The sequence below is a fragment of the Camponotus vicinus genome, unplaced genomic scaffold, assembly GCF_025532165.1.
Source record: "Camponotus vicinus isolate PSW18456_S1 unplaced genomic scaffold, iyCamVici1.0 SCAF_7, whole genome shotgun sequence".
NCBI classification, from domain to species: domain Eukaryota; kingdom Metazoa; phylum Arthropoda; class Insecta; order Hymenoptera; family Formicidae; genus Camponotus; species Camponotus vicinus.
Genome location: NW_028141979.1, coordinates 14381502 through 14398144, shown reverse-complemented (window position 1 = coordinate 14398144; position 16643 = coordinate 14381502). Strand labels below are relative to the sequence as shown.

The window sequence follows — 16643 nt, the reverse complement described above, 5'->3', positions numbered from 1 at the left end:
TGAAATAATTTCTTAATTTTACATAAACCGTAAAATATCTTGTAAAATATTCATTTTTCGATTATCTTACCTTAATACTTTTATGTAGAAAATAATGAGAGGAATCAATTGGTCTAAAGAAAACACATAGTTGTTTTGAAGAAAAAATATGGAATTGTTAATTGCAAATTCCATATTTTTTCTTCAAAACAACTATGTGTTTTCTTTACACCAATTGATTCCTCTCATTATTTTGTACGTAAAAGTATTAAGGTAAGATAATCGAAAAATAAATATTTTACAAGATATTTTACGGTTTATGTAAAATTAAGAAATTATTTCAAGCCTCATAACTCAAAAAGTACTTAACGAAAAGGTACTTAATTATAGTGTTTTGGAAAGCTCTCGAGATAAGCTATAAGAGTGTGCAAAAATATATAGGGTGTTCCAATTGAAAAAATTGAAGTGACCTTCACGTGACCTTCAAATGACTCTTCAAGGTCAAACCAATAGTACCACCTTATGTCCCCCCTTGAAACCATACAACTTTTGCCTGAAACATTTTTTTCTAAAATGCACCGTTTGTGATATATTTAGGTGTATCCAGACTTTTGGCGCACCCTATATATATATATACAGGGTGTCCTAGACCATATGTACACCCCTTTTCTTTCAAAAACTAAGCATTATAGAGAAAAACGTTTTCAACAAAAATTGTATGGTTTTGAAGGGAACATAAGATGGTGTCATTGGTTTGACCTTGGATGGCATCGTTAAGGTGAGGTCAAGGACACCTTTAATTTCTTAAATGGAACCACCTATTTTTTATTGCATATTCTTATAACTTATGTCGAGAGCTTTCCAAACACTATAATAAAGTATTTTTTCATTAAATGCTTTTCGAGTTATAAGGCTTGAAATAATTTCTTAATTTTACATAAACCATAAAATATCTAGTAAAAAATTCATTTTTCGATTATCTTACCTTAATACTTTTATATACAAAATAATGAGAGGAATCAATTGGTGTAAAGGAAACACAAAATTGTTTCGAAAAAAAAATGTAATTGTTAATTGCAAATTACATTTTTTTTTTCGAAACAATAAGCTATAAGAATATGCAATAAAAAATAGGTGGTTCAATTTAAGAAATTAAAGGTGTCCTTGACCTCACCTTAACGATGCCATCCAAGGTCAAACCAATGACACCATCTTATGTTCCCCTCAAAACCATACAATTTTTGTCGAAAACGTTTTTCTCTAAAATGCTTAGTTTTTGAAAGAAAAGGGGTGTACGGGTGGTCTAGGACACCCTGTATAGTTTATGTAATGAGACCGTTCAATTTATTATACACTGAGAACGCTAATTTACCACCACTATCATGTAGCATTGAGTAGAATCTTTTTGGAATGCCTTTAATATAAGGAATAACAAAAAAGTTTGATCTAGGGGAAGTAGAGAGGGGAGTTGTAAGGTGGGAGTCTTTGTTATAAATAAGAAATTTTAATCGGCGTAAAATAATTCTATGAATAAAATGGAGGGGATAGGAGTATTCAAGAAGGATGTTGATGACGAAGGAAAGATTTTGTTCATGGAATTTTGGGTGGGAAAGATGAAAGATTCTATCGACAAGACTCATGACAATGCCAATTTTGTGAGAAATAGGGTGGTAAGAAAAGAAGTTCAAGAATCTTCCAGAGAAGGTAGGTTTGCGATACCAATTGAACTCTAAACGATTCTCATTGATAATTAATAACATATCTAGGAAGCTGATTGTATTGTTAATCGAAAACTCAATTGTAAACTGTAATCTTTTATGGAACGAGTTGAATACTTTCAGAATGGTGGAAATATGTAAGGAAGGCGCTGCCATAATAATATCGTCAACGTAACGGTAATAAAAAGAAGGAGGAACTAGGAAGGAGATGGCTCTATCTTTCAACTCTTGTAAGACTAAATTGGCCAATATAGGAGAGAGCGGGGAGCCCATATTTATTTTCAATTTTCCTGCTTTATAAAAAATTCACATCAATATAAAAGGATGTTGATACATTTTATTTAATCATGTGTATGTATGTATTAATAATAGAGACGAGCAAATCTTTTCACTCCCGCTTGTTCCCACTAGCGAGACTGGATTCTCATATTATCGACTGGATATGCATATTATCGAAGTCTTCTGGAGGCTTGCCACGGCCCTATTTAGAGACCATCCGCCACTGTTATTGGTACAGTGGGGATATTATTATTTACTAGAGGGATCTTGACGGATGTGGTCACTCTACGGCGTTGTGTTCGTCGGTGTCATTTCTTACGGAAGGCCAGTCGGAAGCCAGCATGCAGTGCAGGCGAATACCTTCACCGGCACTTATTTGGTCAGCGAGCGACCTTTCAAGGATTCTCCATGGCAATCGGCATTGCATCCATCGAGCAAGATACCAACATCGCCCTGGAGTCGCATATCACTATGTTAAAAAGCAGGATTAGGTGTGAGGTCTGGATAGCTCACAAGGGGACATTACGACCTGGGAATTTTAGTATATAGTCCATACACAATATTCCGCAGAAAATGCTTTATTACCACGTAAATACTTGTAACAATAAAAATATATATGAAAAATGTTAGAAATTGAAAATTTCGTGAAAAAATCGGTTTCCAAAAATAAATTTTTAAATAAAATACATTAAATAATTATTTGGATAAGAAAAAAAGAAGTTGCATCAGCCGAGAATCGAACCCTTCACCTCGGGCTCGTGAAGCAAGCACACCGCCTGAGCCGCCGGACAACTTGAAAAAAGGAAAAACTTTTCCGTATGTAAAGTGCTCGAAAACTTTGGACCTTTTTTTCTCGAAACTGGCTGAATTGTGCGCCCTAGCATTTAAGTATATTAACACTCTAAGGGTACACTACGACCACACGAAGTCTCGTCCCAAACTAAAATTCCCAGGTCGTAATGTCCCCTTGTCAATGGTCTAGAACAGTTGCCCGGAAAGCGAAAGACTCGAGTTCGATTCCCGATCCAGCCACTTGCACCTCACATATTTTTCTAGTCCACGAATATTGTTTTCTAGCAATTATTCGTTGGGCTGAAAAATGTGTGAATGCTCTCTCACAGGATATGCGTCGATGCCGTTGCCACGGATAGATTCTGTCGCTCGTTGACCAAATGGGCATATACAGGGTATCCGATTCGTGAGGGACCAAACGAAAAGTGATGATAGATTCGGTCAAACTAAGAAGAAAAGTCCTCTACCATTTTGCAAAATTCGCAATAATTATTAAGTAATAAGCAAAAATGTCACATAAAGGTTTAATTTTTTAAATGGAACCCCCTATTTTTCATTATGTATTCTTATAGCTTATCTCGAGAGCTTTCCAAAACACTATAATAAAGTATTTCTTTATTGAGTACTTTTCGAGTTATGAGGCTTGAAATAATTTCTTAATTTTACATAAACCATAAAATATCTAGTAAAATATTCATTTTTCGATTATCTTACCTTAATACTATTATATGCAAAATAATGAGAGGAATCAATTGGTGTAAAAAAAAACAGTTGTTTTTAAGAAAAAATATGTAATTGTTAATTGCAAATTACATATTTTTTTTATATATAGCTGAAGTCGAGAGCTTTCCAAAACACTATAATTAAGTGAGTTTTCATTAAGTACTTTCCGAGTTATGAGGCTTGAAATCATTTCTCAATTTTACATAAACCGTAAAATATCTTGTAAAATATTCATTTTTCGATTATCTCACCTTAATACTTTTATGTACAAAATAATGAGAGGAATCAATTGGTGTAAAGAAAACACATAATTGTTTCGAAAAAAAAAATGTAATTTGCAATTAACAATTCCATATTTTTCCTTAAAAATAATTGTGTTTTCTTTACACCAATTGATTCCTCTCATTATTTTGTACATAAAAGTATTAAGGTGAGATAATCGAAAAATGAATATTTTACAAGATATTTTACGGTTTATGTAAAATTAAGAAATGATTTCAAGCCTCATAACTCGGAAAGTACTTAATGAAAACTGACTTAATTATAGTGTTTTGGAAAGCTCTCGACTTCAGCTATAAGAATATGTAATAAATAGTAGGCAGCTCCATTTAAAAAATTGTAAGTGACCTTCACGTGACTTTCAAGTAACTATTCAAGGTCAAATTAATGACACCGTCTTATGTGCCCCTTGAAACCATACAACTTTTGTCTGAAACATGTTTGCTGAAAGTTGCTTCGTTGAAGAATTATCGAGGTGCGTTTTTTAAAATGGGACACGCTATATATATATATATATATATATATATATATATATATATATATACAGGGTGACCCATTTTAACTTAGGCAGCCAAATAACTCGAAAAATAAGCAAGATAGAGAAAAATGTTTTAGACAAAAGTTGTATGGTTTCGAGGGGGCCATAAGATGGTATCATTGGTTTGACCTTGAAGAGTCATTTGAAGGTCACGTGAAGGTCACTTCAATTTTTTTAAATGGAATACCCTATATATTTTTGTACATTCTTGTAGCTTATTTCGAGAGCTTTCCAAAACACTATAATTAAGTACCTTTCCGTTAAGTACTTTTTGAGTTATGATGCTTGAAATAATTTCTTAATTTTACATAAACCGTAAAATATCTTGTAAAATATTCATTTTTCGATTATCTTACCTTAATACTTTTATGTACAAAATAATGAGAGGAATCAATTGGTGTAAAGAAAACACATAGTTGTTTTTAAGAAAAAATATGGAATTGTTAATTGCAAATTACATATTTTTTCTTCGAAACAACTATGTGTTTTCTTTACACCAATTGATTCCTCTCATTATTTTGTACATAAAACTATTAAGGTAAGGTAATCGAAAAATGAATATTTTACAAGATATTTTACGGTTTATGTAAAATTAAGAAATTATTTCAAGCCTCATAACTCAAAAAGTACTTAACGAAAATGTACTTAATTATAGTGTTTTGGAAAGCTCTCGAGATGAGCTACAAGAATGTACAAAAATATATAGGATGTTCCATTTAAAAAAATTGAAGTGACCTTCACGTGACCTTCAAATGACTCTTCAAGGTCAAACCAATGATACCATCTTATGGCCCCCTCGAAACCATACAACTTTTGTCTAAAACATTTTTCTCTATCTTGCTTATTTTTCGAGTTATTTGGCTGCCTAAGTTAAAATGGGTCACCCTGTATATACAGGGTGAGCCATTTTAATTAACGCACGCAATTATTTCGGAAACAAAGCATTTTAGAGAAAAATATTTCAGACAAAAGTTTTATGGTTTCGAGGGGGCCATAAGATGGTATCATTGGTTTGACCTTGAAGAGTTATTTGAAGGTCACATGAAGGTCACCTTCAATTTCTTAAATGGAACCTACTATTTGTCATTACATATTCTTGTAGCTTATCTCGAGGGCTTTCCAAAACACTATAATTAAGTATCTTTTCGTTAAGTACTTTTTGAGTTATGAGGCTTGAAATAATTTCTTAATTTTACATAAACCGTAAAATATCTTGTAAAATATTCATTTTTCGATTATCTTACCTTAATACTTTTACGTACAAAATAATGAGAGGAATCAACTGGTGTAAAGAAAACACATAGTTGTTTTGAAGAAAAAATATATAATTTGCAATTAACAATTCCATATTTTTTCTTAAAAACAACTATGTGTTTTCTTTACACCAATTGATTCCTCTCATTATTTTGTACATAAAAGTATTAAGATAAGATAATCGAAAAATGAATATTTTATAAGATATTTTACGGTTTATGTAAAATTAAGAAATTATTTCAAGCCTCATAACTCAAAAAGTACTTAATGAAAAGGTACTTAATTATAATGTTTTGGAAAGCTCTCGAGATAAGCTACAAGAATATGCAATGACAAATAGTAGGATCCATTTAAGAAATTGAAGGTGACCTTCATGTGACCTTCAAATAACTCTTCAAGGTCAAACCAATGATACCATCTTATGGCCCCCTCGAAACCATAAAACTTTTGTCTGAAACATTTTTCTCTAAAATGCTTTGTTTCCGAAATAATTAACGCACGCAATTATTTCGGAAACAAAGCATTTTAGAGAAAAATGTTTCAGACAAAAGTTTTATGGTTTCGAGGGGGCCATAAGATGGTATCATTGGTTTGACACTGAAGAGTCATTTGAAGGTCACGTGAAGGTCACTTCAATTTTTTTAAATGGAACACCCTATATATTTTTGCACACTCTTGTAGCTTATCTCGAGAGCTTTCCAAAACACTATAATTAAGTACCTTTTCGTTAAGTACTTTTTGAGTTATGAGGCTTGAAATAATTTCTTAATTTTACATAAACCGTAAAATATCTTGTAAAATATTCATTTTTCGATTATCTTACCTTAATACTTTTATGTACAAAATAATGAGAGGAATCAATTGGTGTAAAGAAAACACATAGTTGTTTTTAAGAAAAAATATGGAATTGTTAATTGCAAATTACATATTTTTTCTTCGAAACAACTATGTGTTTTCTTTACACCAATTGATTCCTCTCATTATTTTGTACGTAAAAGTATTAAGGTAAGATAATCGAAAAATGAATATTTTACAAGATATTTTACGGTTTATGTAAAATTAAGAAATTATTTCAAGCCTCATAACTCAAAAAGTACTTAACGAAAAGGTACTTAATTATAGTGTTTTGGAAAGCTCTCGAGATAAGCTATAAGAGTGTGCAAAAATATATAGGGTGTTCGATTTAAAAAAATTAAAGTGACCTTCACGTGACCTTCAAATGACTCTTTATTGTCAAACCAATGATACCATCTTATGGCCCCCTCGAAACCATAAAACTTTTGTCTGAAACATTTTTCTCTAAAATGCTTTGTTTCCGAAATAATTGCGTGCGTTAATTAAAATGGCGCACCCTGTATATATGTAGGGAAATTTTCTAGAATTTTATATATATATATATATATATATATATATATTTCGTCGTATTACTACTCTTACTTTATGTATCTCTTGATTTCGGATATCTGCTACATCTGCGGATTAGTCGTATATATATTTCATGGTAACATTTTTTCCGGGTGCTATTGCTATTTCTAGAAGGAATCGATTCTTAAATAGAGGTTTTTGAAATTTATCTTTGGCAGTTTTTCAACTTGAAAAGAAAAAAGAGTCATAAAGTCTATCGGACATAACAAAGCTTACAAGGAGAGTATCAAGTGGTGAAATTACCAATTTTGACGAACTTTAAATATGTTTTAAAGCTACGCCCCCGCCTCCACTACTTCATAGACAAGTGGCACAATGCAATATTCAAGTATTCGTAAGAAATTTTCATTAAAAAAATTATTATTTTTATTATTAAATTTAATATTTTATATTAATAATTGTATTATTATTATTATTATTAATATTAATAATTATATTATTTTTATTATTATTAATAATTATATTATTAATAATTATATTAATATTTTATATTAACAATTTTAAAGAAACCGTGCCGTTGTCAATTAAAAGATGTAAGTTTTATTCAATGTGTTCGATGTAAAGCGACATTATGTTTCAAATATTTCTTCGATGATTATCTTCCAAAAGTATGTAAACTTTGGAAGAGAATTCCGAATAAATATAAAAATGAACAAAAATTTAAATGTGATTTTACAGTTTTTATTAAATGGAAATAATATTCGTATGGTTACAGACATAAATGCGGCGTAAAATATGCCTATAAAGTAAAGGGCTCTGAAACATATTTAAAGTTCGTCAAAATTGGATGATTTTACTACTTGCTATTCTCCTTGTTAGTAAAGCAACTATACAATTAGTAAATCAGTTTGCAATAATAACACATACATATAGTATTTAAATGTAAATCGAAATATAATACATACATCTCTCTCTTTCTCTCTCTCTCTCTCTCTCTCTCTCTCTCTCTCTCTCTCTCTCTATCTATGTACACATTTACTTAAATACTACAGAATCCTAATATTAATTAATATCGAGACTATAAATAAAATATCTTATAAAAGCATAATTGATAAATAATTAATATTTCATTTACTTTTAAAAGCAAAGTTTGTAAAGTATGAATTAGGACAGCTTATAATATATATTAATATTGAAATAAATAAATAAACTAACACATAGATAAATATTCATATTGTGTGTATACTATGTTTAAAAAGATTCTTTTTATATTATTAGCAATGAATCGCAATAAATCTCATGTATGTAATTTTATATAAAATCTAATTTTTTTAAACAAAAATAATTTTTATTATTCAAATTTTAACATATTTTAACATGTGGTATTTTAATAGGTAAGTTCTAAATTAACATTACATTGAAGAAAAATATCAAAAATTTTTTTAAATCGAAACATGGATATTTTTTTTAATTTACTGTTTTAAACTTTTATTTTGACGAAAAAACCATATTTTTAATTTTTAATTACAGAGAATATAGAAAATATAATTATGTACTTAATATCTTCGCTTCTATTCTGATTATTTTATATTAATAATAGACTTTGATTACTATAAACATATATATGTACTATTCATAAATCTATCAAGCAATATACTGATAAATACAAAATCTCTAAGCTCCGTCAATCATTTTAATCAAAATATTTCTAATTGACAAAAGAAATAATTGCATCTTATGAAATTTACAAAGACAATTACGTGGATAATATTGCTAAGTATTTATTGGAACAATTGAGAGATTTAATAACTATCTATACTAATGTTAAAAGTACTTGCAGTTGTTACAGTTGTTGTTATTAGTTTTTTTTACTAATTTTTTCTAATTTCGGTCATAAGAAAATGAAAGGTATAAAAGATAAGAAATAAAAGTAGAGGTTTGCTTTTAATTGAAACAGTATGAGACAGTAAGATAATTGATGTGCACTAAGAAAAATTATGGCTAATAACAGCCTAATAGCGGACCAACTATTAGGTTATTATGTTGTAATGTTAAATATCAAGCATATCGAATATAAAAAATGAACATTATACAAATACATGTCCAATGTTTAGATTTATGTTTCATGCACTGATTAATTGTGGCATATAGTCTGACGGTGGTTTATGACAAAACGAAACGCAGTTACGAGTGACCAGTTGATTAAAAATCATAATTCAATTCATCATGAAAGTAAGAAATTAATATCTTATGATACAAAATATTTGGTAACGCTAGAAAAAAAGCAATCTTTACGTTCGATAGAATTTATACATGGTGATTTATATAAAGTTTTACTAAAGTGTTATAAATTACTTCCTTGCGAGGAAAATTATCAGATAGTACGACAAAATCTTTTATTATTTTAAGTTTGAAGATTTTATGTGATACATTCCCGCACAGCACGAATGGCTATTTGTCGACTGATAGTCGACATTTTTTAGTCAACTTGAAGTCGTCTTTTTAAGTCGACGTTTAGTCAACTATTTCTAATACAGTTTATTGTCGACTTTAACTATCGATTATGAGTCGACTTAAGGTCGATCATTTTCAGAAAATTAAAAATCTCCTTTCGGCAAAGCAAAAAGTCGATTAAATTAGGCATTTTTAAAGACTTGGTTGATTTAATTTCATTATTCTTTAATTGTATTATATGTAACAATATTATATAATTAAAGTATAATAAAACCTACACAGAAAAATTTATTCAATAGATATCTAATAAATGTCTAAATGTCTATATGAGATCCATATCCTCTATAGATAACTAGTAGATGTATATATATCATCCACATATCTACGTTCACACAAAAATATAGACCACTAAATTTTAGCATAATTTTTTAACATCTTTCAATAACAATAAATCAGCGAAAAATCATCGCATTAAGATGAAACAAAACCCAAATTAAAGCTTCAACATTTCTTTTAAAAAGCAAAAACACAAATTTGAGTTACAAAAAATATTTTACAAAAAATATTTTAAAATGACGGACGTTGAAGATAGACTTTGAGAAATGAGAAACAAATTTTTTTTTAACTGGTACAAAAATTTTACAAAAATTTTTGTTTCCTGGTACAAAAATATATGGGTTTTTAAAAGCTCATTTATTTCTTAATAAATTCATATTTTAATCAATTTTCTACGATCTTTTTTGATAAAATTATATTGTTTTGAGGAAAGATTTGAATCTGACTGTCTATCTCTATGAAGCATCTTGGATCGATTACTTTAATTTCTTTTTTGAAAAAGTTTTCCATGATAATTTGTTTATGAATTGCAGATTTTACAAGGAAAGTTTCATTTTATAACATTTTTTTCAAAACAGTATAAGTGTATGAAAAGAGGTCGCAGAAAATTTATTAAAATATGGATTTGTTAAGAAATAAATAAGCTTAAAAACATTTTTGCACTAGGGAGCCGATTTTCCTGAGCAATGCAAAAGTTTAAAAAAAAATGTGTTTAAAAAAAAATTTGTTTTTTATTTCTCAAAGTCTATCTTCAGTATTCGTCATTTTGTAAAACATTTTTTGTAACTCAAATTTGGTTTTTTTAGTTTTTAAGATGTCTGTTTAATTTAAACTTTATTTCATATCAATACGGTGATTTTTTGCTGATTTATTGCCATTAAAAGATATTAAAACATTTTGCTAAAATTTAGTAGCCCGTTTTTTTTTAGTGTGAGTGTATATTCACCAAGTAGCTATCAAACATATCCAATGGATAAATAGAAATATTCATATACTTCTATGAGCTTCACGCCTCGCCGCTAGGTGGCGAAAAGGAAAACGCCTAACCCGAAAGTGGAATTCATCTAACAAGGAGAGGGCGCGACCTTCGGAACACCGATTTGAAAAAAATTGTAACTGTGTATAGTACTCGACTAAAGAAGTATTTGAGGAAAGCGACAGGACGCAACGCTCAGCCGTTTTTGAAAAAAACCAACTTAAAAATATGCTATATCTTGTATACCAGTGAATTTAGACCGATCACCGAGTAAGCGGCGCTAAAGCCCGCGACTACTTCGTTGCTGGTCACATGTTCGATCCCGGCCTGTGGTAGTTTCTTTTTTCATTTTTTTTAACGCGAAACCTGCAGTATTTTTATAAAATAAAGTTAATTTAATAAATAATTTTATTTTTTTGCTTTTATTTTGCATTACGAAAGGCAATTTAATTTATTTACGATACGTCGTTAATTTATATTCAATTTCATAAAATCTTACAATATTATACATTCTATTCGATATTAACCAAAAAAATAAATTAAATAATTACGCCACTTATTAAATAATCATAATTTAATACGAAAAAAATTTTTTCCAATTTTACATTAAATTATAATTATATTTAAATAGTTGCGTAATTATTTAATTTATTTTTTTGGTTAATATCGAGTAAAATATATAAAATTGTAAGGTTTTACGAAATTGAATGTAAATTAACGACGTATCGTAAATAAATTAAATTGCCTTTCGTGCCTTTCGTATATTGCGAAAAAAGGAACTACCACAGGCCGGGATCGAACATGTGACCAGCAGCGAAGTAGTCTTGTGCTTTAGCGCCGGTTATTCGGTGATCGGTCTAAATTCACCGGTATACAAGCTATAGCATATTTTTAAGTTGGTTCTTTTCAAAAACGGCTGAGCGTTGCGTCCTGTCGCTTTCCTCAAATACTTCTTTAGTCGAGTACTATACACAGTTACAATTTTTTTCAAATCGGTGTTCCGAAGATCGCGCCCTCCCCTTGTAAGACAGTAATATAAAGCCGCGGCACAAGTCTCACGGCTTATCGGTCAAAGAGAGCGGACTATCATAGTCGCATCTCCTCTAGCTTTTGCAAGGAGCTCCAGAGCTCCATATAATTAACCACAGACGGTTAATTCTTTTTTTAATTCCATCATATACGTATTTATATACAGAACATTAAATGAATATCCATCCAAAAATAAATATCAATATATACGTAATAAAAAATGTATTTATGTACAGGGTGTGTCAAAAGTCTGGATACACTCAAATATCTCGTAAACGTTGCATTTTAGAGAAAAATATTTCAGACAAAAGTTGTAAGGCTTAAAAGGACGCATTCAACGGTAACAGCTGTTTGACCTTGAATGGCGTTGCCAAGGTCAGATCAAGGTCAAATTGAATTTTTTAAATGGAACCCCTATTTTTTATTACTTATTCTTATAGCTTATCTCGAGAACTTTCCAAAACACTATAATTAAGTTAGTTTTCATTAAATACTTTCCGAGTTATGAGGCTTGAAATCATTTCTTAATTTTACATAAACCGTAAGATATCTTGTAAAATATTCATTTTTCGATTATCTCACTTTAATACTTTTCTGTACAAAATAATGAGAGGAATCAATTGATGTAAAGAAAACATAATTGTTTCGAAGAAAAAATATGTAATTTGCAATTAACAATTCCATATTAAAGTTTCCATTTAAAAAATTCAATTTGACCTTGATCTGACCTTGGCAACGCTATTCAAAGTCAAACAGCTATTACCGTTGAATGCGTCTTTTTAAGCCTTACAACTTTTGTCTGAAATATTTTTCTCTAAAATGCAACGTTTACGAGATATTTGAGTGTATCCAGACTTTTGACACACCCTGTATAATAAATATTCACTGAATGTACAAAGATACATATTTACAAGATATTAGTTTACATATCCTGTAGATATTTATAAAACCTCGAATTGCGGACATTTGGATATCTACAGCATCTATAATAGCTATTTTTCATATATTTGTGGATATCCTTAACCCTATGAAGAATATCTAGTGGATATCTAATACCAATTATTTTTCGTTGGGAATTAAATCAATCAAGTTTTTGAGAAATGATATTAAAATAAAAATTTAGTAGTTAATGGACATGATATTAAATTGACTGAAAATTGACTTATAATCGCCATAAAGTTGACTTTTAAGTCGACTTATTAGCTGACTGACAGTTGATTATAGTCGAATCATTTGTCGGCTGTTAGTCGACTTTAAGTTGACATTCAGTCTGACTTTGAAGTCGACTTTAGACTTATTCTGCCGACTGACAGTCAACTAATAGTCGACTTGGTGCTGATTTGGGTTGAGTATTGCTGCTAAATACTTTAGAAATACATATAGAGAGGAATAAATAAGAGAAGCGCCTGCATTTTTATTTGAAATAATATATAAATTTCCACACACACACACACACACACACACACACATAATATCTGATTTAAATAAACGAAAATTAATTAAACAAATCAAAATTAGTTAAACAATTAAAAATATGAAGGTACTATACTATATGAACATGTGATGCGAGATATATCTCATACGTCGGATGTGGGTTGGATTAGGTTAGTCTTTTATGAAGTGAGAGTGCAGGGATTGCGTCCCTCCCCCGCTTACGCGTTTCATTTAAAGAGTAAATGTAAACGAAAAAAATATAAACACACTTTTCAGATAAATTTGCAACTTTTTATGTGAAGCGAGGTATTTCCCACACTTCAAACACAGGTTAAGTTAGATTATATCGTCCGGAAGTGAGCCCCCCCGTAAAGACACACGGTGTCCACGCATGTACTTTGCAAGACGAAACAAAGTTACATACAAATATATATTAAGTATATTTCTTCTTAAATGTACATGGTGTCGTAAATTTACGTTCATGAAACTTTTTTCATTAATAATTATTTAATAAATAACAACCGACTAAAACCTTCTGAGTTATTCAGAAAGATGACCTCGATAAATGTAAACAAAAAATATAAACATATTTAAGATATAACGAAAAGATGGTACAAAATAAGTATAAAATTTTAAAATTGCATATCTCAGGAACGAAGAGAGACCGCCGCAAAATTCAAATGGTGTATTACTTAGAAATGTATCCTCTACAATATATGTCAAAATAAAAATTGTCCGTGCTGTGTAACCTAAAGCAAACATTTACTAAAATTTGATAAGCAAAATAATAAATATGATTGAAAATTATTTCCACTTTGCATGTAATTACTAGAGTTTGCAAGCAGGATACGTGAATCAAAGTATGCAATTTATTGTTAGATTAGTGAATGGCTAAAATATTTTGAGCTGGAAAGAAATGTGCGCGTGTAGTGAAACAAATTCAAAGATTTGTTATTCTGTCTTTACTTTTATTATCAGACTGACTATGTACAAACATATTGCTCATGAAAAAGTTGTTTTGTCTGAAAAGTGAAATTATATAATGTTTATTATGATTAGTATGATTACTTTCTTTTTATTGATGAAAATAGGAAAGATTTCAAAATCAATTTCCTCTTTGTAAATGATATATTATTTTATTATTAATGCGATAGTATAGCGTTAAATTCTAAAATGCTCTATTAATTAAAGATTATTCAATATTATGAAAAGTTGTAAATCAATGAGATTTTTTTATGTTTAACGTGTGTTTAATTTGAAATGACAACTATTACATTTAGTAATTTTTGTTTTTCGATTTTTATATTTGATTTTATTTTAGCTTTTAAATTTTTGTTTATATTTATTAGTATATTTGATAAATATCTAGAAGAACAGCAACCTTACTAATGACCTTAATCTTGTCTTTATGTCAAGGTCATAGACCCCGAGTAACCTCCAAAAAGTTTTAGTTGACAGTCATTGTTTCTTAAAAAGTTATTAACAATTAAATTACATAATAAAAATATGCATTAAATGTGAAGTGTATCTCATATATTCCTCGGATACGGGTTAGTTCTTTTGGGGTGCGGGTGCAGGGCCGAGGGCCCCTCTCCCGCCCACGCGTTTGCTTAAAGAACACATGCACGCATCATCTTTTAAGTAAACGGGTAGGCGGGAGAGGGGTAAAGCCAAGCTCTGACAATATCGCATCCGTTTGTTCAGATTGACATATATTTTGTCCGAATTTGATACTCTACTTCATTACTCTGAAGACTTTCTCGTAGGAACATCTTTGGTATTAACGGTGTAGTTATGTTGGATCCTCTGCCAAGTAAGTGAACGGACGAGAGTTAATAACAGCTTCGATGTCGAATAAAATGGTATTTATTTCTTTGTAGGACAGACACGCTTCCTTCAATGTCCGTTTCAATAGGTCTTTTGCTTCTTATTCTTATTAGACGCTCCCACCATTCTCTCCACCAAGCTGCTGAAGGGGAGTTAAGACGTCAGTCTACTTTTTGACTTGCACTGAATTGTTGAATCTCTTTCTAGTTAATCTTTTGGAATGAATTACGTGCTCCTACAAAAGAATGACCGCAAAAACAGGCCTAAAATCGCCCGTTTCGTGGACATCGAAGTTTGAGTCGATTTTGGCGGTAAATAATTGTACATCATGGAACATCAATCCTCTGAAAATTTCAGATACCTTTTATTACTGAGATATGAGGGGTTAAATTGGTCACTATACATCAATGAAGGGTATGCCACTTTATCCGTTCAACACAAAATACCTCGAGGTTAGGTTAGGTTATTTCTCATATAAAGGTTATTTCTCATATAAAAAAATGTTTCAGATAAGATTTGTTTATCTGTTAGAAGACTAATTTATCGTGACCTCAAATCGACGTTTAAGTCAAAATTGTGAATAACCTTGAAGTATCTTGTATTGAACGTGTAAAATGGCGTACCCTTCATTCGTGAATAATATCAACTTCAACCCTTCATATCTCAGCAATAAAAGGTATGCTCAATTCGAAATTTTTAGGAGATGAATGTTTGATGATATACAATCATTTACCACCAAAATCGTATCAAAACTCGAGGTCCACGAAACGGGCGATTTTTGCGGTCATTTTTTGTTCCGTTGCTGTGTAAATTATGGACGATTTTCCACGTCGCGCGATAAATTTGTAAAACTTGCAAAAAGGCTTCTGTGGAAAGAGACGTCGTAAGCTCTAAATTGATCGCTCTATAAACAGCGTAGGTGAATAGATAAATACAAGCCTTTTGTGCTTTTTTAAGAAATAAAGGTTCGATATAATCAATCCCTGAAACTTTGAAAATATTAACTTCTGTAACACGCTCATGTGGTAACAACCGAGACTAGTATTTGCTTTCTTAAGTTTGTATTTTTTGCGTATTTTCAATAATTATTTATTACTGATCGTATTGCTGTTTTACAGGTCAGAATCCAGAATGTTTCTCGCAGGTCATTCATTACAGCCTGAGTTTTCGCATGATTGAGTTGTTGATGCCTGTACTCGATCAACCTTTTAACTAAAGAATGTTTAGGATCCAATACAATTGGACATCGAAAGTTATATTTATCATCACGATTGTAGGCGACTTTAGACATAGTAATCCATATTCATCCTTAAATTTTAAAGTAATCCTTAAAATCTAAAGTATTGAATCGTGGTTCATTTTGTCTCGTTGAACGATTCTCCTTGTGTTAACTTTAAGGTTACAAGTTCCGCATCGATGAATTCTTTTGCAGTTAATTCTCGTGAGATTCTTGCAGTTTTTTGAGCTTGGCAATTAATCATTAAACGACGAATCCAAGTCATAGTTTGCACTATCCTTAGATATCTGGATTGTCCTTTCATATATTATCCTATTTCTTTTTGTGTGATGGATATATGTATCCCGACTGCTATAGTGTTATTAGATGAAGTTTCTTTCGGTATGCTGATATTTTAATCTCACTGTCAATTTCCTCTTCGTT

General features: G+C 30.3%; 1 protein-coding gene across 4 annotated transcripts in view; it reads right to left on the bottom strand.

Moving 5' to 3' along the window:
- The window catches only part of LOC145974535 (putative multidrug resistance-associated protein lethal(2)03659), a 338604-nt gene that overhangs the window by 236048 nt on the left and 85913 nt on the right, over window positions 1-16643 (bottom strand). The window lies entirely within an intron of this gene.